The 23,351-nt window shown below is 38.0% G+C and overlaps 1 long non-coding RNA gene across 1 annotated transcript; it reads left to right on the plus strand.

Annotated features, from left to right (window-relative positions):
* Positions 1 to 8,167: 8,167 nt before the first annotated feature.
* On the plus strand, positions 8,168 to 15,678 carry LOC145985720 (uncharacterized). The gene is made up of 4 exons (XR_014441439.1): positions 8,168 to 8,193; positions 13,759 to 13,780; positions 14,537 to 14,561; positions 15,483 to 15,678. It is a non-coding gene; the product is annotated as an uncharacterized LOC145985720 (long non-coding RNA).
* Positions 15,679 to 23,351: the final 7,673 nt, after the last annotated feature.

A 23,351-nucleotide genomic window follows, 5' to 3' on the forward strand; every position in this document is an offset into this window, starting at 1 on the left:
GTAAATTGAAGTTACTTTCTGACGCAGTAACGGTGTAACATAGAACCGGTACAAGCGGGACGCACAATTGTCTCTAATGTATGTATACCTCCTCTTACCGAAATATTTATCTGTCCGAAAGTCTACAAATTTAAAACCCGACACCAATTTTTGAAAACTTTCGGTCAGGATTCATTTATATAAAAAAAGTTGGTGGTCTTAAACTTTTGGTAGCGATTGTAGATTCCGATTTATTCTATAAAAAAGGAGGCTACATTGATTGATTGATTGATATATAGATTGATTGATTTGGTGTTTTAAGTCCACTTTGTGCATAGTAAAGCTAATCGGGACTGAACCTACAACTTTAAAGTGGAATCCGAATCACTAAGTGACTCCACCAGGTATCGAACCCGGGAAGGAAGCTGGAACCTCCCTTAGCAAATACATCTCACAACGTAGCCGGACCCTTTGGCTGAGTGGTTAGTCTCGCGGAAGCAGCCGTACGAGCAACATCGTCTCGCGTCACGCTTGCAGCTTGGTACGTACGCGGCCATATCCTGGTGAGTAAGAAGGAGTACTAGTTACGAGTCAAATCGAAGTAATTTTGACTGTTGTATAATGGAAACACGTTTAAATTGTCTTTTTCGAGTGCACAAAAGAGACCCACGTCAGTGAAGTTACACCGTTGGATTAGTAAAACGCTGGCTCTCACCGAAGACCAGGTTATAAGCATTGAAATTGACCATTTTCGTAAATGTGTATACATTAAACTGGTATCACACCTGTTAGGTGAGCAAATAATACGGAAGTGTAGACGAATGTTGGTGTTTCGTGATGAGGATGGTGATCATGATGTACGACTGGAATGGGCTGACAGAATATCAACGATGGTGCGACTACATGTAATAATAAAGTGGTAATAATCTAGGTTCTAGTGTTAGTGCTAGTGAAAGTAAAATACTCCATGAAAATTAATGATGCGTGTAATAGTGTTACTGCTTATTGGTTAATGTTTGGTATAATGTATACAACGAGCTTCTTGCCAGTAAGGGGGCTAAAGCGTCCCTGATCAAGTTTAGGAATACCCACTTACAGTGATGGACAAAAGTATTCATACAAAGGCATTGTCTGAATGAAACATGTTATTATACAAAGAAGACCGTAAAGGCAAGTCAAGTCTGTAGCACATATGCTCCATTGGAATGGCAAGAATAGAAACGCAAAGCAATTGTGTGCATACAATTGAAATTGTCATGAGAAATGTGGGTAATCCTTAGAGAAACTGCTTTCTGGATGGTCATAAGTATTCATACGCCAGGTTATAAACCCCAAAAAAAGTTCGTGAAACAACAGTTTCCATCATTCAGTGCCAGATATTTGTTTAATGCACTTGCACCTGTGTAAGGAAGTGGTTGGTTTGGTGTTGGCGTGCTGCAGGAAGTCAAATGGGCCGCAAAGGGAAGGAAACCACGATCGAAGAGAGGAGAATTATGATATCATTATACCACAATAAGAAATCATATTCTTATATCGCAGACATAGTTGGGAGAAGTCGTGCGACTGTGCAAAGTGTCATCAAACGATATAAAGACACAAAAGTGCTGATAAATAGGGAAAGGATTGGACGTCCTCAGAAACTTACTTCGAGAGAGAAACAAGGACTGTTGAGAATGATCAAGAAAAACCCAAAATTAACATCGTCAGCAGTGTCGGCAGATGTTCACGAATACCTGGGGAAAAAAGTGTCCTCAAGAAGTATTAGAAGGCTTTTCAACCGAGCAGGGTACAGAGCTAGTGTACCTGGAAGGAACCCATACATCAGTTAGAAGAACAAGAAGGCCAGATTAACATTTGCAAAGGAGTATGTGAGTAAATGTTTGGACTTCTGGGATAAAGTGTTGTTTACGGACGAGAGCAAATTTAATATTATCCATAGTGATGGTAGAATTTTGGTGTGGAGAAAGCCCAATACTGAGCTTGAGCCTCTAAATCTCTTGGCTACAGTTAAACATGGAGGTGGTGGCGTTATGGTCTGGGGCTGTAGGCTATGTCAGCCTCAGGTGTTGGAGAACTCGTCTTTATTGAGGGAACTATGGATAGATTTGTCTATTTGGATATTCTGAAGAACAATTTGCAGCAGAGTATCGATAATTTGGGTCTTGGGAATGATTTTTACTTCCAGCAGGACAACGACCCTAAACATACAGCTGAGATTGTCCGCCTTTGGTTGTCATATAATACTCCCCACACACTCAAAACTCCACCTCAGTCCCCGATCCTAACACCATTGAACATCTTTGGAGCCATTTGGAAACCAGACTCCGAAAACATGACATAACAATCAAGAATAGACTGAAAGAGGTCATTTTGCATCAGTGGCACAGTATTACATCTGAAATAACCATGCCTCTTGTTCATTCTATGCAAAAGAGACTGCCAGCTGTTCTCCATACCAGAGGAATGCATACTAAATTATGACGACATGGTATTTGTTTCTTTCTTTTCTTCAAAGTGAACTTTTATGTTGGTGTATGAATACTTTTGTCCAGCCAAAGAAGCGGGTATTGAGAATGTATTGTATTTTATTTTTCTACAAGCAGCATCTGATATTTATTTTTGTTGTCAATATATCGTTTGGTGCATACATGGTCAAGCATTAACAGTTTTGACTTCCTTATTATTTTCCTAGCTGCTGCAATTCGTTCTTTCTTCCTTTCAGTTCCACTGTATGATTACTTTTGTCCATCACTGTAGCTATATTTAAAACACTCCGAATAGCCACGATTAACATTAATAAACTGCAAAACCATAATAAACAAGAGGCTCCGGGTGACTTTATCATCAAGTCGTCCCTCGATATAGCCTTCCTCCAGGAGGTGCAAGTGACAAACTTTGACTTGCCCCCATCCATAGTACTGTATAACAATGCAAATTGTCAGGCAACGGGTACTGCTCTTCTCGCGAGAAATATTGTGCCGATCACTAACGTTGCGTGTCACCCAAACGGGCGAATTATATGTGCAAAAGTGACAAATGTTTGGATTTGCAACATATATGCCCCATCATGAAGGACAGAGTCAACAGAGAGAAGTAATATAGTGTGTGAGGCATATATTGCCGAAAAATATTGGTATACGTCTAGTACTTCTTGAGATACGAAAGTGGAAAATCAAATTTCTTAACTGAAAAATCCAGCATTTTGAAGTAGAGATGAATGTACATACACGTAACCAACGTTGTTATGACAGTACTGATTTTTTCCAGTATTGTGGAACATGAACGAAAGCTTTGACGCAAAAAAAATTCCAAAAAAAATTCTCGTGTTTTATATTTTCCCCCCTAAATTTCGCAAAATAAAAAAAAATCATCGAAAACTGAGAGGTCTTCAGATAGCAATATCTTCCTCAGCGACTGCGCTGGAGTGAACAAATTTTATCAGTCATTAGTTGAAATTTGTGGCGGAGAGAGACATATCTCGAGTAGCAGCATTGTGCAAGTCTAAACCTGTTTTCGTTACACTTGTTAAACCGAACCCTGTGGGCGAGTGGTTATCACATCGCGCTGCGACGCCAAGGGTCCCGGGTTCGAATCCTGCTCGGGCTTGGTTGTTTGTGAATGTCCATCCATTCAATTTCATCATTTCATCACTCATCCCCATCTTCGAAAATTATCCAAGAGGCACAAAACGCGAAGTAAAATAAACTAAATCAATCAATCAATCAATCAAGTTACACTTGATAACATACAGTCTGTTTGAATTGCAAGCTACGTGATAATGGGGAAAAAAATCTGAGCCCAAATGTGCTTGATACGTAAAGGTGGACCTATTGACTATTAAAATTTCACACTTCATTCATCTAATTTCAGGAGAAATGTTTGTTTCCAAGTATATTTTCAAAGCTCAGATTTAATGATTTTACAAATTGTACCTATAGTTGCATCTGTTAGTTATAAGTGAATTAATATGCCCTTACACTTTCTTGATCTTGATGTACCTTCCAATACCATTACATAATAATTCCAATTTTGTATTAAAGTGTTTATTTCATGAAAAGCACTCGCATATGTACTTTTTCTGTTTGTTTGAAAAACACGGACAAGGTGGTCTTAAACTTTTTTTAGGGACTGTAGCTGCAGAAGGACTGAAGCTCACGCAGAAAAAAACACGTTGTCAAACGAAATTCTCCCCTGCCAGACAAATTGAAAGTGTAGGGTCTTTAGATTCGATTTGGTGTCCAAACCATCCTAATTGCGCTGTGTAGTCCCGTGTGCTGCAACCGAAAAGCAATAAATTCTAAGTTACCCAATAGCCTCATCCTTGCAACGAGAGGCTGTATTTTCACTCCATGTCCATACCCATGGTTCAAAAGAATCCCAGGGAAATACATGTTTTCGCATCGCTCGAACTTGAAAAAAGCCTAAAGATTATCACTTCCTGGTACTACTTGTCGATAGTTGATCTGCATCAACCTTCAGTTAACCTTGCCGATTACCACTGGTTTCGCCCTTTGTCGCCACGAGCACATCTCCACCGTATATCCAAACATGTGTGTGAGTCTACATTGCAGTCGAATTTCATCTATCCTGGAAGAACGATAAATACTCTAAAACGTACAATGTTTCACCCACGGGGTGAAGGTTTCCTTTAGTTTTGGAACAAAATTCTCATGAATGTTATTATTTGGGAACACTGAATACCTATCTTGAATTTCCCATTGCTGTCGTCAATTTTGTACTATTTTGCTCCGTTAATATATATTATATAATATTAATAAAAATAGGTTACATTAATTATTTGTGCTTAGAAAACGGTAAAAATGGAGCATACCTGTAGTTAAGTTTGAATATACTTACATCGATTGAATAACACATTTTGAACTTTATTTTTAAAATAGATGACTGGTAAGTCCACATTTATTTTTACAACCATATTTTAACGGGAATCCATTTTTCGGAAACGTTTAGATGTTTGTATCACACGATCAAATAGTAAAATATATATGAAAGTTATTTATAATTGCCGAAAATAATATGTTTATTTTTTGCAATGTAAGTTATATGATATGTCATATATGTATGTGCGTGTGTAATATCGTTGTTTGAACAGCTAGAAATGAGTGCTCCTAAAAAGAGCAAAAGTTACCATTTTCACAATGAGTAGGAAACCGAGTACTTTTTTGTAATGTTGAAATACAAATGTTGTTGCTTAATTTGTACGTAACGCCTCAGTATGATTGCCAAAAAAGGACAATTTAGAACGTTATTACAAAGCACTACATAGCAATAAATACGATGCCGATTTTCCGCCCAAAACTGACATTCGTTAAGCTAAACTGAAAGAACTTAAAACAAATTAGTTGCTCAACAACAATTTAAGATGAAACCAATTTCACAATCCATCAGAGCTACCCTGTCTTCCTTCAAAGTTAGCCACCTGATAGTTAAAAATTGCAGATCGTTTACCGAAGGGGAATTCGTAAAAGAGTGTTTTTTGATAATCTTTTTGAGGGAATTAAGAACCAGAAAGAGATCTCAGCTTCTGTTAAAGATGTTCAATTATCACGAAACACTGTCGTGTGGCGAATCTAGAAATGAATCAAAACATAACGGAACAAATGTTGAAATATCTTTCTAATTGTGTTGCTTTCTCACTCCAATTGGACGAATCTACGGACATCAGAGACACAGATCAGTTACTACTTTTGATTAGGATTGTTTTGGTATATTTTAAAGTTAAAGAAGAGCTGTTAGGAATGGTATCTTCGAAAGGAAGAACTATAGGTCAGGACATATATAATTCATTTAATTCTTTTGTTAGAAAGCTTAATGTTCCATTGCACAAACTTGTTTCCATTACTACTGATGGGACAAAATCAATGACCTGGGACGTTAATGGTTTTATTGCTCTCTGCCGACAGCATGAAGACTTCCCTGATTTCCTAGCATACCACTGTATTATCCATCAACAAGTTTTGGCAAGCAAAAAGCTTAACACAAAAACAGTCATGGACGTAGCTTTTACTATAGCAAAATCTCTTCGTGGTAAATCACTTGAAAGGTGGCTATTTAGTCTCACTCTTGAGGAAGGGCAACCTGATGTCATTTTTCACATTGATGTCAGGTGGCTCAGTAGGTTGGTAGTCAGACGTCTCACTAGCCAAAAGGTAAGCCATTTCAGTTCAACACACATTATTTTTATTGTATTATTTATTGTTTTATTTGTATATTTACCCTACGGTGCTTAACGATTAATGTAGTAGCTCACTGCCTGTTGTGACAATAAAAAGTAGATCCCTACTTGATTGAAGTTGGACATGCCTGTGATATGAGATTGTCTTCAAATATCGTTCAGACCGTTCATGTACATTTCAAAAGCAATCAGAGCCTGTTAATAATATATATACTAAAACAGGTTTAATTGCACAAATGCTTTTGTAAAATCACGAAGTAAGCCAGAATTCATTTCACAAAAACTTTCGATTTGTAAACAAACTGAACAGATGTGATTTGCCCAAATTTGACTTCGATCACCACTGTTTCCATAACACCATCTTCTACATTTGGTGTACTCATTTCACTTCGCGAGTACTTTGGAAAAATTGTCCTCCACAGAAAGAGCACATAGCATCAACATCATCATCGTCCACGTTATCGTAATCATTCGTGTTTAAGAGCTCAGGGTCTTTGATGTTTTCTTATGAAGCATGATGCAGGTACTTTTCGCTAGATGCCGGGTGAAACATTCCGTAGAAATCCGTATGTAACTTTTAGAGACTATAACTATTACTGCTACATAGAAATATTACCGAATCCGGTGCCTTGTTGTGGTGCAGAAAAATATGAATTCTAAAATCCATAAAACAATTAAATTCGCAATAAATCACAATGAAGCAAGATGTATTACCGTTCACTGAATAGAAAAGAAACTGTTCGGAGTTGGTTCCACTAAATGTTGAGTATGGGGAGAATGAAATATGGTGAGGGGACGATATTTGATATTCCCTTGTACATCAAATCATGACAAACACAATGTCAACACCATTTATTGTGTTTACGTCCCATACGAAATTCAGATAACAACATTAAAAAAAATACACCAACACATTTCCACATAGGGCAAGAAAAGAACAAATGTCCGTTTTTAAATTTAACTCACAAATTTCACATTCACATATTTTAAATTACTATAATAACATACCGTCGCACCGATGCCAATTCCAGAGAATTTCCAAATTATGACTTTTTCACCCAGTGCTGTTTCCGATTCTCTTTTATTCATATATTCATATGCTGACTCATACGACCTAATAGTCATAAGTAGGTACACATTGGACTGATGAGAACATTGATAAAAGCTGATTTCCTTTTTCAGGACATTAAGTATTGACATCATTTTATCTGATTTTAGATTTAGAATATTTGTGGCTTTTGTGGCCGCGGTGGCTCAGTCGGTAGCGCGTCTGACTACCATGCTAAAGGTCACGGGTTCGATCCCCGGCCGGTTCAAATCCGGGAACTTTTCTAACGATGGAAGCGGCCCCGGCGCCCACCCAGCGTCGAATAACATGGGTACCTGGGGGAAACCCTGGGGGGGTAAAGGCGGTCAGGGGCGTGATGCTGATCACATCACCCCACTCACGACCGGATCAAGAAAGTGTGGGGCGTTACCCCCTACACCCCCTATACGCCTTCATGGCGTGGTGCTATGCACAGGGGAACATTTTACCTTTATATTTGTGGCTTTTGCATTGGTGTGACAATAGGTAGGCACGTTATCAATAGGCAGTCATTGAATTGATACGCTTTCTAAAAGTTGCAAAGTATAGCAGTTGTTATAATTGAAATTCCGTTTGTAATTTGATAAAAGAGTGCAGTTTGTCTCTGTCTTTTGTCTTCCAATCGTTTCGTATAATCATATCTTAATGTTTCCATGAAGAACAAAATTTGATAATCCCATAAATTTATGAAGTAATAAAAACTGAAATTAGTATGTAATAATGTATTGGTTTTTCGTTCACTTCATGGTGAAGATATTTTGAAATGTCGAAATGACGCAGTAAAAAAATGTGAGAAAGTAAAGCCTGTACATGATAATAATTTATATTTGCAACTATGGTAATTGCCAAAATAGCGCAATAATTAAATGTCAAAGAGAAAGCATGTAGATGATAATTTATATTTTTATGTTACAGGATTGAAGAAAACAAACAAGTAAGATTGTTATTAAATAAAATTGAACAAACGTTGGCTTAAGCATAGCATAATTGCATTGACACTGATTTCTATCATCTAAAGTTTGTCACAAATATAGATATGACGACCTACGTGCTTCAGTAGTTAGGACAGCACGCTACAACGTGAGCAATCTTGGGTTAGAATACCGGCCGGCCCAAAGACGAAGTGTACGTGACCCAAAACTCTCCAAACCGTCAATTGTTTTGGTATTTCCGGCTATTACACTTTAAGTCAACATAATATATTGTCCGAGAGCAAAAATATTTTTGTTGTTATCTCTCACGATGGAGAGCAGAAAATAATACCCCTATCATTTCGAAGTTTTATCACTTGTTCATGTTGCTATGCCCTACTGTCCAGGACATGTAGAGAGGAAGCAGCTCTTAGAAAATTGATACAACGGACCTTTCATCATCCAGTTAATGCCACATTATGTAGAGGGAAAATTTACCCGTATCCTCAGGAGCTGAAATGCAGTAGGATCCGGCGGTAAGACCTGCTGATGTATCCCGTCTTTCGAATTTGACGATGGAGTATATACATGCAGGACTTATGTTTTTACATTGTCAACTTTGTATCAGATTAACGAACCAGGTTTTTAAGGAAAGACTCTTCAGGACAAGCGCTATGTATTTCAATGCACACTCTACAAAGCCATATTTCTGGACATTTCGTTTGTAACTTTAGTTTTACACTCCCCTAGAAACTCTCGTATTGAATATTGAAAATTCGTTTTTCTATATTTGCTTTATTTTTTAGTTTTATTTCTATTGTTGAAGGCAATAAAAGATGCGTTCTTCACGAGCAGGCCGCATAAATGATCCTGATGGATTGTGCTGCATTTTTGATGAATATTCTGTACAGAAACAAATAAAAACATCACTGACTTTGTAAAGAAAACATATATTGCATATCGAAGAAATTTGTTAAGTCTTGAATAAAGGTGGCGAGTGTTTCATTACATGCATAGATCCATTCATGGACTGAGTACTGAGAAACTAAAAACGGGGATCTTTGATCGACTTCAAACTCGTAAACTCATTAATGATTCATATGTCTCAAGTTTTAAGAATTATATTAAAGCTTCTACATGATTCAGTTATGTCTGAGTAATCAAGAACTTCTTCGGCAATCACAAACATGAAAACTATGAAGAACTGGTGCAAAACTTGCTCACAAACTTAAAATATTTTTGTAATTAATATGAGCATAAAGATAAATATCCTCCAATTCCTCTTTGACAGTTTTCCAGATAATCTTGGTTATTTTAATGAAATACAAGGGGAGAAGTCCCACCAACATATATAGGAGATTATGGAGTTAATATTTCAAAACAGAGGGGACAGATACGAGATAGCAGATCAATGGTGGCGATTAGGAGGGGTGCGGAAGACACTTCCCACCCACGTTTTGCCTCCACACTATGGTATCTCAATGATAAGCCATGTCTACTAAGGAAGAGTAAACTGCCTTGCATCTGCCCCCTCCCCCTTCCTCTTTTAGTACCCAATCGTCGCTAGTGTGGCAGATTATTGATGGGATCTTCAACGTGATTGTTCCGACACCCTACACACAAGATAATCTCAGCAACCACGCTCTTCTCATCATTAAGAGTGATTAACAATGATATTAAATTCCCTTTTTATGTTTTTTAAAGGACAGCCATTACTCAAAAACTAGAGCCAATTTAGAAAACTGATATCATATTCGAAATCACAATGGTAAAAATACCCTAAAATGACTATAATTTCGTTGATAATAAAATGTGTGTATATTAGTGAGGGGTTCTACATCGTTCACCAGCCAACCTCCGTGGCGGGGTGATTACCTACGACGCCAAGGATACCACGTTCTAACCCAAGCCTGGGCATGGGATTCTTTGTGATTGTCCGTCCCTTTATCAGTTTCATATAAAAATATCATCACTCATTTTCATTGTCACGATTAGTTAGAAGTGACAGAAAATAACAGAAATCAAATATTCACTCCCTCTCTCTATCCCATCTCTACCAAAATTACCAAAAGATAGATGTGGGAAATAAAAAAAAACTGATCAGTTCTAACTTCATAGCAACACATCCAAACACATTAGGCACCTTTAAGACAAGACCACTCAAAATGGCCCAACTGTTCTAGACAGGCCCGTACCCAAGAGAAAGGGGGTCATGAGGGCCATGCCCTCCACAAGTTGTGAAAAATTTTAATATGGACATGTAAAAACCTACGATAATAATGTTGATGATATTTCAAATTTTACGAGAATTTCGATTTCTCCTTCCACAAATCAATGTGCTGTTTCTGGAGAGACCAATGGTCCAGAAGTCTGCAGTGTCTGCAATATTTGGTAATTAATTTTACAACCATTGATGCAAGGCTACCAGACGTCCCGATTTGGTCGGGACTGTCCATTTCTTTTAATTCATATCCAGACACTACTTGCTATAAAGAAAGGCTGTTGCATCACTATATATATTGTACTGGTTATGTAGAACATTCTGTAGAACACTGTGTATATTTAAAAAAAAATGTCCTGATTTCATTATGAGTCAAAAGGAGTTGTTTGACACTCGACAAAAGGAACCCTTTGATTTGAATAGTTTCTTCGATTAGTGTCACTAATGTTTGACTAATTGTCATAGAAATGAATTTTGAATACTCTTTACATTATGTTACAAAGGATCCTCAATGAATGCAATACACAACCAACCGTATAAGGGGAAGGAGAAGGGGAGATATAGCTTTCCACGCACACCGCATCGTGGTATCTTCGCCATCAGTGAGCAGAAGGCAAAAAAGAACTTTGCAACTTTGCTATCTTTCACCATCAGAGTTTTCCTGCAAGTGATGTCGATTCTGTCAGTCATACAACCTTGGTGACAATGAAGTTCGACCAGAAAGGAATACGTGATTAAATGCACAGAGGCATAGGCGGTGGAATGGGTGACCCGCAGAAGTGACGCATGTGTGCAAGAGGAGGCATGTGAGCAGGCAAGAATCGTGATCCCAGCATGTTGCACCCAAGGTCACGTAAAGAACGGAAACGGAGAACTATACGCGTGACATTGAACTTCGACCAGGCACCAGACCCATACGGAAAATTCCAGATAGTGGCGCATTCGACGGAAGCATGACGTCACGGACACGATAAGGGAGTCCGCCGTATATAAGCGCGTGCTGTGTACCGAGGAACCGCAGTGCATCAACACCATGGCCAGGGGCAAACCTATTGACAACACCGTGAGGAGAAGAGTGGTGGAGTTGCAACAGGATGGACTCAGTGAACGGGAAATAGGGCGCCAACTGAACTTACCCAAGTCAACCGTCCACTGCATCATCAAACACCACCAAAATACGGGTACTACAGAGCCAGGTAAGGCCCCCGGTCGAAAACGCCTGCTGAGCGTGCGTGACCTACGGATAGTTAGGCGCTATATCCAGACCAAGAATCATGTTTCTGTGGCCAAATTACGACTGTGGACTCGAGAACGCTTTCGCATTGAAGTGTCAACCAGAACCATTCGCCGTTACCTACAGCGATGCGGTTACCGAGTGTACAAGGCGAAACGTAAACCCTTCCTTTCCATGTTGAACAAAGGCAATCGACTACGGTGGGCACGAATGTACCGGGGATGGACATTTCGGCAGTGGATCAGGGTTTTGTGGACGGACGAATCCATTTTCAATGTTGTGTACGGGAAAATACTGAAAACAGTCATTTGTCGGAAGGAGGAACAGAATGAAGCTAAATGTTATGCACGTCGGGTACAGAAACCTGCGTCAGTGATGGTATGGGGATGCATGACGGCATCTGGGGTTGGCCCACTACACGTTTGTGAGGGCATTGTGAATGCTCACGCCTATACACGCATACTGGAGCGGCATCTTCCCACAGTGTGAAGGCACCTGTTCCACAGGTGTCTCATCTTTCAACACGACAATGCCAGGCCTCATACAGCGCGGTTGACAAGAGAATGGTTGACTCGCCATCACGTGCGAACTCTGCCATGGCCACCATCGAGTCCCGACCTCTCGCCCATTGAGAATGTGTGGCGTGTTCTTAAGCGATGTGTGCAACAGAGGGGACCCACGACAGTGGCTGCTCTTATCGCCTGCCTGCAGGAGGAATGGCACCGCATCGATGTGGAATACCTTGAACGACTCGTCCGCAGCATGCCCCGACGCATTGCCACAGTTATTCGCCGACGGGGCGGCGTCACACCATGGTAAACAGGATCCCCTCTAACAGTGGTCGAACTTCAATGTCACGTGTAGATGGACGAAAATGTTTTATTTTGTGTGGACACCATACATTGATGCGTTGCAGCGGAAATTTATGTTATCCTTTGTTCCATGTAGCCTGCTGAATAAAATATGTTCAGCATATGCATGTGTTCTCCTTCTTTCACAACGCACTCCTATATTTGTGACTGGTCGAACTTCATTGTCACTAAGGTTGTAGAATAGCTTATGATTAATGAATATAATGTAAATAGGTGAATCCACTTCACAACATAAGAGTTCATAAATCGTTTGACAAAAATTAGCCTGATGCACTTTTAACAGATGCTCTTATTTTTATAAAACACTAAAGAAAATAAGTGCAATATTATTTACGAGATTCTGTCAATCGAAATTTATTTTATTGCAACTTTTCATCTTTACTTCTTCTTGAACATACATGACCGTACCACAATGAAAATTTTGAGTGTGTAGAGGATGTGAAGGCGAAAATATATGCTATGAGCCTTTGAAAATGGCTTTTTCTATCGTATGTGTATGCCTTTGGAATTTACTTTTACTTCTAACGAATAAGATTCTAAAAGCGAAAACATTCCATGAAAACATATGGATCTGAAAGAGGATTTTTTCCCAATCCTCGTACATTACGGAACCCAACACACCTTAATAAATCATCAAATCAATAAGTGTCTTTGTTATGTTGCTACAGCAATATAGGATATAATTGTAAAGATTAGTGAGAATTCCAGGTAAGAATGTGTTCTATAATTTTCACAGGGGGAGGCAAAGCAGGGTCTCAGGTGGGCAGTTGCCCCACCTCCCCCCCTCTAGCTACGGGCCTGGTATAGAGTCGCCGAGCAGACGACGGCTACGGAGAGAACGAGTCTTCGTACCTTGTCTATCGAAGCAGTAGTCTTCCCATCATATTGAACCTGGAAGTAGACTACCGTATTCAGTCAAGTAGTAACGCAAGAAAAGAGTGTGTTAATTGATGTTTAGCGATGGTCTTATTTGTGGAGAATATTATATATTGCTAGTAGAACATTATTTTTCATAGTACTTCCTTTACAGAAAGGCAAAGCAATGTTTCCATGCACATTCCCCAGAGACAAAGAGCTACAAAATGGATGTTCTTTTTACGAACATTTAGCTTGATTTCTAAGAACCTAAATTTAGTGAATAAGAGATGAAAGTAATTTTTATGAGCTTCACAATCATAGTTTTTTGTGCGAGAATGTAACTTGTTTCTGTTTAGTAAGTAAGTAAGTAATATATTGTTATATGTTCCTTTACATTTTACAGTTTTGGGCCAAACGGCTGGAATGTAAGGCTTTTTAAACAAATGTTATGTGTTTAATGTTACATTCTACACTGTAATAATTATACTATAATATATTAACACTACTACCTTACGTACCAAGACACAAAGACTCGCGCGCACACACACACACAATAATAATAACAACAACAATAGTTTTTTTTAATATTAGCTGGATTTCATAATTGTAGTGAATGATAAATACGTATGTTCAATGAAAAAATTGAGTTGTGTTTTTCTCAATTAGAAATGAAAAGCACTTGTCTATAAAATTATTAAATAAAATTATTTTGTTTGCCGTTGCTGTAACCGAATGAACTTCCTTGTTTAATAAAATAAAGTTTTTACTCTTACCGTATATATGCATATAGAGAGAGAATAAAATAAAATAAACGATCATTTCAGAAGAGTTGACTCATTGTTTCGAAACTTTTTTATTTCTTGTAATAATATAAATGCATATGAAAAACTATGTACAGGAAGCATAAGTAAAACTTTGTAATTCGTCATATATTTCATTTCACTTCAATTAATGCTCATTGATTGTGTGTAATTTGATGGCCAAAACATTTCTAACCAAAATTATCCGTAAAAGTAAGTCACAACTACTTTTGAATGTAGATATTATATTGGTCAATCATAAAATACATATTGTCCTTCTCTGTAAATTTAGAAAAATTATAGCATTTTTTTCTGATTCACCGCTGAAATGTAGTAATTAAGTAATAAATATGATAGCCATTGTTTAATTGTATATTACAGCTCTGAAGAAAACGACGCTTCCTACGTAAGGATTTCGTAACATAATTGTTTTTAATGATACAGCCTGTACTAAAAATATTTATTTATTTATTTATTTATTCTTATATTATCCTTCTAAGTAACAGCTAAAGAGTCTTAAGACATCAGTACATACAAGAATTTTTTAAAATGCAGTATGGTAACTTAGGGTGAATCGGGTCTAAAAATCAAACAATGTAAATATTTCCAAAGATTTCATTCAAATGTAATACTGTCGAGAATATAGTGATAAAGCTAACCTAGAACTATAATGTTCAGTTACTAATAATTTGTTAAGTACTCTTATTATTGTGCCCACAGCATTTAGAATAAAACTCTGCATGACCCTATTTTTATTCCCTTAGGGTTTTGGTGAATCGGGTCATACCTGAGGATTACACGTGTCATCCTGAGATGACAGTACTCACTTAGCCCACACTGCTCTTCAGAATATTTCGGTCATAGGTGACTTCTTTCCTGCACTATCGCCTCTTAACTCTAAGCTTGTCTACCAAGAGAAAATAAACTCTCCTTTCCCCCCTTCCATAAGTTTGGACATCCAATCGCAACTAATGTTTCTAATGTTTATTGAACTTGCATATGTAGTTATAGAAATATTTTTTTTTTACTATTATGTACTAAAATAGAGAAACAGCAAATGAATACAGTTCCACGTTTTACACAAGGAGAATCAAACAAGACTCTGTAGTATTAATGTTTCATTCATTGGAAAGGATAAAGGAATATATGTATTAACTTGGATTCAATTAATACATACACACCTTTCAAATTTCTATTCAATGATAAATTGCAGTTAATTTAGAATCGATGTTTAAACTAATATATTTTACAAATATGTTAAATATATAATAGAATGATTAACACGTTCTAATTGTTGTTCAATGGTGGGACTTCATTTTCGTTCTAGACAATAAAATGTGGAGATGAAGAGGACGAAGGAGAAATGACCCAGCACTTCGCAACAAACACGTTTTAGAGAATTACTGTATTTCACCCATGCATTGAATTAGCACAATATTCCGATAAACTTAATGAGCAAAGACTGTGGTAATGTTTTTGTATTTCTTTATAAATAAAATAAAAATAAAGTTTAAGAAATGTGAGTATTCAGTGATTTGTTAAACCATAAAAATTGCTCCTCTGGTCCAAGGAGGTCAACAAAAGTATCATTGACTTGCAAATTTTAATAAATCTGAAAATTTTAGATGGTCAATGCTCCCCTTGTTTCTTACATTCTCATTTGCAAAAGCAGTCCTCTTCTATTGCCTCCACTTCAGTTACTTTTGTATTTAAAACTATTTCGTGATACAAAATATTAACGAAATGATTTTATGACAGTCACAGCATTCGCATGGCAAACCCATCTTGTTACATATCGGAACTTTAAAGAATGAAGTTTCTATCAGGAATCTTTTAAGATGCTTGCGAAGATATCATGCTGAATTGAAATACTTTCAATTAAGATATAGAGTGAAGGGTGGACAGGAGGCGAATCCGTACCGCCTAAGGTTCTTCAACATTTTTTTTGGCAAGTGAAATACGGAGCGCAACACGAATTTGCCAGTTGAAGCACCGTACTTGCATGCACGTTCAATGTAGGGTTGAGCTTCACGGAAGGCAGAGTGACGCAGCAATGCGGAGTGAAAAAGAAGCCTGAAGGTAAGTAATGCCATAAAATTTGCTGCTTCTAATTTCTGAACAGTCTTTCTTAAGGTATTGTTAGCCCATATTTCAATTTTTTGATAATCCCTTTTGGTGTCAGTAAACAGTTATTTATGCTAGTCACTTACATCAAGGTCGGAGCCCAATTACTCCTCCACGCCGTTTGTGGTGATTAATCGAGTTTACGGTGCTCAGAAGATGCGAATCTGGACACTAAATGTGATGTGATTTCGGACATCGATTTTCCATTGCGGCTATTTCGGACATAGTTATATGAAATCTATGAGATCAAAATAAAGAATAGTTTATATGTTTTTGTAGATGTTACGTACACATATACATAGATGAACACACACACACACACACAGAGTGTCGTTCATTTTTTTTTGTTTCATAGTCAGAAATTAGCCCCCGAAGTTTCTCGGTGTAGTTCATTGACAACCTGTATATGTACTAGTTATTGCTTTTGGATAACTGGCGTCTGTGGCCTAAGCCATGGGAAAGGAATGGGGAAATCTGCGGCAAGGGAAATTTAGGTACTATACCGGCATTCTCCTGGTAAGACTGAGAAAAACCCGAAAAAAAGCAGTCAGGATGTCCGGGCGAGTTTGAACCCTCAACCTAGGTGTACACACTGGTAAATTTTGTAGTCACATAAGGTGCCATTTTCTGTGAAAGTGTAGGTTACAGTAAACGTCATATTCTACTTTGTGTTAAACTTGATACAATACATTGAAATAATTTTCGTGACGTCTGATTAGACAACTTTTCTCTCTTCAGATGGTTCGACAATGCGTAAGAAAACGATAGAAATCATGGAAGGAAGATGACCTCGACAATGCTGTGGCTGCATCTAGGGGAGGCATGTCAGTCCGGGAAGCAACTGAGAAGTTTAATGTTCCCAAATCTACTTTGTGTGACTACTTGAAAAGAAAATCAAACAAGAGTTTCCAATTAGAAAGGCTGGAGGACAAAATGTGATCAGTGCTGCTGTAGAAAAGTGATTGCAGAAGGAATTAACAATTTACAAACGAGAGGATTTTGCCGTACCCGCCGTGATGTGCAGAATTTGGCCTTTGATTTTGTTTCCGAACAAAATATTCCGCATCCTTTTAACAAAAACAAACGATTAGCCGGGTCTGCATGGTTCTCATCCTACATTAAGAGGCACAACTTGTCTCTGAGAAAATCATTACGCTTATCCACTGCAAGGGCGAAGGATTTAATATAAAAACTGTGACCCGTTTCTATAAGTTGTTGAGATAAATTTTCACAACACACTTCGTTGTGGAATCACCCAGAGCGGATTGATAATGTGGACGAATCGCGCTTGCAGCTCACAAACAGACCGACGAAAGTGCTAGCAAAAACTGGAGAAAAATCTGTTGTCCAACTAACGCACGGGGAAAGGGGGGAAACGTTACGGTGATCGCATTTGTGCATTTGTTTAGTAAATTGAATTGCAATAAATGTCTGGAAGGCAGGGAGATGGAGGTCAGTTCTAATTCAGTGATTGAGGAGCAAGTTACGATTGAAGATAAAGAGAGGAGGAGGTTCTAGGGAGAGCGTGTTAACGCTAGTCGCAAGTCACACTCTACGTACAGTCACAAGCATAACCTCTCACGACAGATCTGCAGTTGCAGTACAAAGACAGGTATATCCTTACATTAGCCATGCTGATCCAGTCAATAGGGGTGCGAAACTCAAGTGTGTTACAAACAGTATTTGATTTTTGTTTATTTTATCTGTTTTGTGTATAACTCTGTATGCTTGGGTCTTCCATGGTTCAGTGTAGTTTTAAAGAGCCAATAAGATTTAAATTTTCAGCCCTCCCCCATGCGACGAGGGAAGAAGTATAAATATGGCCTCTGACAGAGGACAGGACAGGACAGAGTGTGTGTGAAACGGATAGCAGAAGGGAGAGTGATCTTCGGTCTCCAGTTGCCTCCCATGAGAAAGAGCATCCCGAGGCGGTTCCGCCGATCCTAGCTTCCACTTGGCAGTTCTGCCGTGGGGCTCAAGTTAGAGGAATGTAAATAATGTAAATTGGAGAATTAATGGAAGAATCCGAGCCTTGTTTGTTGAATTGTAAATAAATGTATAAATCCCATTTTTGCGAGTTTTCAGCCATCACCCTGCGACATTAACTCATTAAGTTCTTGCCTGTAATTGATTCTTTGGTTCCGAGGACTCTGGTGAGGAACGGGATGGAAACCCAATACTAAGGAGCCTATTCAGTTGTTTATTTTTTTCCTGCCGGAAGCGGCCCGGTAAAGGTAGAGTGTTGCGGAACAAGAGTCATGTGTTGCTATTCAAGTGTGTAAATTTAGTACCTCTAGCGCCTTACCATCAAGCTCACCATGAGCAGAGAGTGCTTACCATCAAGGATGAATGATGATCAGTGAGTTACATTCCCAAAAGATCCACTATACCTAAGGGTATGAAACGTGGATGGAGATGCTTAGGGCTTTCAACCATTTTTACGGAAATGAGATGAAAATTGGTTATTACGTGGTGATAGACGCAGGATTTTCACTTATGAAAATTTCAATTTTAGAGCATGAAAAATGAACCACACGTAAAAATTATCAGAATCAAGGTTTTTATCAGTTTTCTTTTACCATCAAAAGTATGGTTTTTGAAGCACGGAATCTGGAAAGTTGCGCGCGGATTTATATTAAGTACTAAGTACCAGCGGGGGAAAAATAGTGCAGTAAACAATGATAGATGTCGAGTTCTAACTCGAGGATGAATCAGATGAAACCCATCGACTTCAAGTCAGGGTCGGTCACCAGCAAAATGTAAAAATGCAGGACGAAACGAAATTAGCATGATTCCTACCTCTGTCGCGATTAACCGCGTCAGGCTGGCAAGTAGGGGTAAGGAGTATCCGTCATTCTTCGTGGCTGAAGGTTCGATGGCGGGACTTAGACAGCTACATATTGCCGAAAATGCGGCAGGTTCAGGGACGTCCGTGGACGATTCTATGTCACTCCGCTCCTGCTAGTGCCGCGGTTCGCTCGCGAATCCGGTACCGATGGTTACGACAAAATTACCACCTGGGAAATTTTCACCATTTCCAGGATTTAATCCAATTTTGAGCAGTGGCATTTAGATTTGATGGTCCCTTGAACTTGCAGTGGTCCCAGAACGTAAAATTTAGGATATATATATATATATATATGACCTTTGGTACGAAAATCATCATAACGCCATCTATAAGTGTTAAAATAATAACTGCAAGCTACAGAAATTTTGAAAACTATTGTTTCCCTCTTTTTTGACGTTCCTGTACATTTCGTTCAGACTGTGATTATGCTTACCCTTAACATATTAACTAACTAAAAAATGGATTAAAAGTGAATATTAAAATTATCATGAACGAGGAAAATAAATTAGAGTTTATTAACTCTGACTCAGTGGCACTATGGTGTATGGTGTATGGTGTATGCTTGTCCGAGTCAATGATTTGTTTTGTTGTTGTTATTATTATTATTAAGTAAAGTTCCTTAAAAGTTTCAATTTGAATTTCGTTTAAAACTGACCGTAACTTGTAAATGATCTAGAATGCAAGAGGTATAACTCTTAAGATTATTGCAACAAGGATATTAAATTTTAATAAATATAGTTTTGGGAACGAACAAGGTCTGCGGAAGACTCATTTATATTCATTATGACTGAAGTCTCCTAGCACCTCAAGAAGGGGGTTTAGATTAAGGAGATAGTCGGGAATTCACGAGTCGATCGCTTTGCCTTACGTTACCTTCACTAAGGAATACATTGCCTCATTTCTAAATTCATGTTAATCTGTGGCGTAGCATGAGCATTTAGGGTGGGAACGCCAAGTCCGAAGGAAGGGTCGGCCCTTTCTTGCTTAATAATTTACTTATGGAATTAGTCGCCACAGGAATTGTTTATTTGCCTGAAGTCAGCTGGGTTTTCATCAACCACGCATGTTTTAGCTAGAAAATGAGATGCCTCACTATGCAACAAATGGTTTGAACTATGGTGTTTTATACCCTTTTTTATACCTTTCGGCATAACGCAAGTCATTAAAAAACGTACCTCAATCACAAGCACCTCTGCACAACAGTAGACGTCATTGTTGTGGATGATCCAACTACTGATTGATTTCGTTTATTTTACTTCGCTTTTCTACCACTTTTGTTTAATCGCTAATATGAATATGAGTGAAGATATTTATGAAGTTGATGAAGGAACACTCATAAAGAACACCCGTGCTCACGCCGGGATTCAAACCAGGGACCTCTGTCGCCTTGGCGCGCTGTGCAAAGCACTCTAACACGGAGGTGTGTGGATGATCCAACTATCGTACACTCTACTGACATAACAGATCCATTTAGTAATTCAGACCACTGTTTATTGCATCTTGGAATGGTGATAAACATTTTAAAATAATGTTGTCCACAGACCATTAGATGTTAAGAGTTTTCAAATCAATGCTCAACATTTCCATTGACACAATATTAAGCAGTTAGATACTAACGAAAAAATAATAATAATAAAAAGATAATAGTTTTGCGGGTTAAGTGGTAGAGGCTGAACTTCTACCACGAGGACTTCACCAACTTATTTGACAAAAACTGTGTTGATCTTTTAGTTTTTAATGCACAACGCTGTTAGTGCGATAAATTATACAGTCTTGGACACTTCTGCGTTGTAACGACCCTATTGAAAAAGCACTCAAGCAAGCCCTCGATGTCTGACCACCAAGCGCCTTGTGACTAGACAACCCAAACAACATTGTAATTCTGCGGCTTGTATACCAGTCACGGGTATACATTTCTGTAAATTGAGCAGTGATGCCAATGACAAATACAAGATGAAGATTGTCGGAAGTAATGTTTCGAGTTCTCGACATGGAATAATACTCGGTCCAAGTTACGTTCCTTTATTTAATGTTGTTTGGTAACAAACCTGACGGACTGGGTTTATATTTTCACTCCTTGCATTACACTAAGTTCTATATTTAACAGTTATATTAATGCTTTGAACGAAAATAATACCTAGAACAACATCCAACACACGTTCACAACACTCTTGTCACACACATGCACGTGAAAACGCACACACAAAGCTAAGTTTTAACTTCCAAGTGAATGTCCAAATGACAGTAAACGGAGAAGCATGATGTGCGAAACATGTGATATTTCACAGAAAGAATGCGTCTATTTTTGACATACGTGGTTTCTATTAATAGAGAATGAGACAATTATCAGAAATTAAGATGCATTTGCTTTTTCATGTGCTGAGGAAGGAAACAGACTGACTGGAAAAAAGAAAATGTAGTGCTATTGATAGTGTGTTGGTTAGCGTGCAGAACTTTCATCAGCGAGGCCTGGGTTCGATCCCCACCATGGGCAAACTTTTTTTATTATTCGCTTGCAGTGAACAAATTTATTATATTGTTTTCTAGGCATCTTAACGAAAGGATACACATCAAATTTAATATTTTAATCTGTCCTTTCATTCTTATAATAGGTTCTCTATCACAAGGGATATAGAGATTCTCTATCTTGACGAAGGATATTTTCTCAATAGTTCCGTAGCTACGATTCTCCAGTCCCTTCCACACACTTATTTATTTACTTTCTTCATATCTACTCACGAAATACCATGAATCTAACGAAACACACAGATATAGTTAGAACAAGAAACACACCTCGCATCGAAGGTTCCAGGTTTGAGTTCTGGATTTATTGCGAGGGTGGATTATTCCTGTGTATCTATTTGTCATCTTCGTCTAAAAAACATTTCTCACTATTCCCGTGATTAACTTAGGGAGAGACCAAAACTACTCAAATAACAAAAGTACAGAAAACGCAATACACACCTGGCTACGCATGTTACACCTTGGGAATTAGCAATCTGAAAATAAACTTTCGTTTTGGTGGACTACTTTCTAAATCGTTTCGTGTTGTCTCGTTTGGAGTGTTGGCTAGCGTGTCGGACTTGCGTGCGGGCAACCTGAGTTCGAGCCCAGCAGAAGGTAACTTTTTTTTGTCAAATTTCTTCCAACCTTATTTATAAAACTCAGATTTCTTTAAAACCTTTTGAATTACATGCCACTTCGTATGTTAGTAATCTGAAAGCAGCAAAGATGAACATTTCGTGTTCCGAAGCGACGATGTATTTGTGTATAAGTTAAAAGACACAGTTATTTATTAGTGAAAAACATGCAGCCACGTTATAACTGAGATCATAGTTGTCAGTGCTAATATGGCAATAGCTACATTATGTCAACACACCAACTTAACGTTCCCCGTAAAATGATTACCTTTCCACGTTTCAAAATCGTGAGTGCTGTCTAAAGTAAATTCTTTGATACTTGCGTTTGCATGTTGGAATCCAAAGTAATACGATTTTCTTTCCAGCAAATGACATTGAAACCATTAATAACTGTTTTTGCAATGTGATATTGATATCATATATTGAAAGATTAAAAATGGAGAATTTCTCTTAAACCAACTTATAAATACTACTGATGTGAAGCGTAAGATGACGATCAGAAAGCCTGAATGTTGCATTGAAAACTGCAGAGAACCATGACTGGCTTATGAACAGCGAAACGTTTTTCTATGCTTCAATGGGATTTTAGATATTACTATAAATAAACAAGGGAGAAGAACACAGGTTGGTTTGATGAACTAATTTGTAAACTAAAAGTTTTAATTAAAGAAACAAAATACGTTCACGATTTAATATGTCATTCAATTTCAGGCACATTCCACCAACTGAAAGAGTATTTTCAAAATTAATAATATTTGGATAACCGACAAATCCAAACTTGACGTTGAGCCCGTAAAGCACTTGATAATTACAGAAATATACGTAATTTTACTTGAGCATGCCCTTAATTTTGTGTCTTGATTGTAGAAATAATGTGTTGCAACGAGCAGTAGTATGTTTTAGAGAGTGTTTATAATCTATTGTGTACTGCATGAGAATACTGAAGTCATTCTTAGTTTCCTAATCAAATAAAAATTATTTATGGTAATCTTTGGTGACGGAGGAACAGTGTGGGAGGGAGACCAGCAGTCGGTAGGTAAGCCAAGGCCCTCACGGGCTGTAGAGCTATGGGTTATTATTATTA

This window comes from Lepisma saccharinum, chromosome 3, assembly GCF_977018435.1.
Source record: "Lepisma saccharinum chromosome 3, izLepSacc3.1, whole genome shotgun sequence".
Taxonomy (NCBI): domain Eukaryota; kingdom Metazoa; phylum Arthropoda; class Insecta; order Zygentoma; family Lepismatidae; genus Lepisma; species Lepisma saccharinum.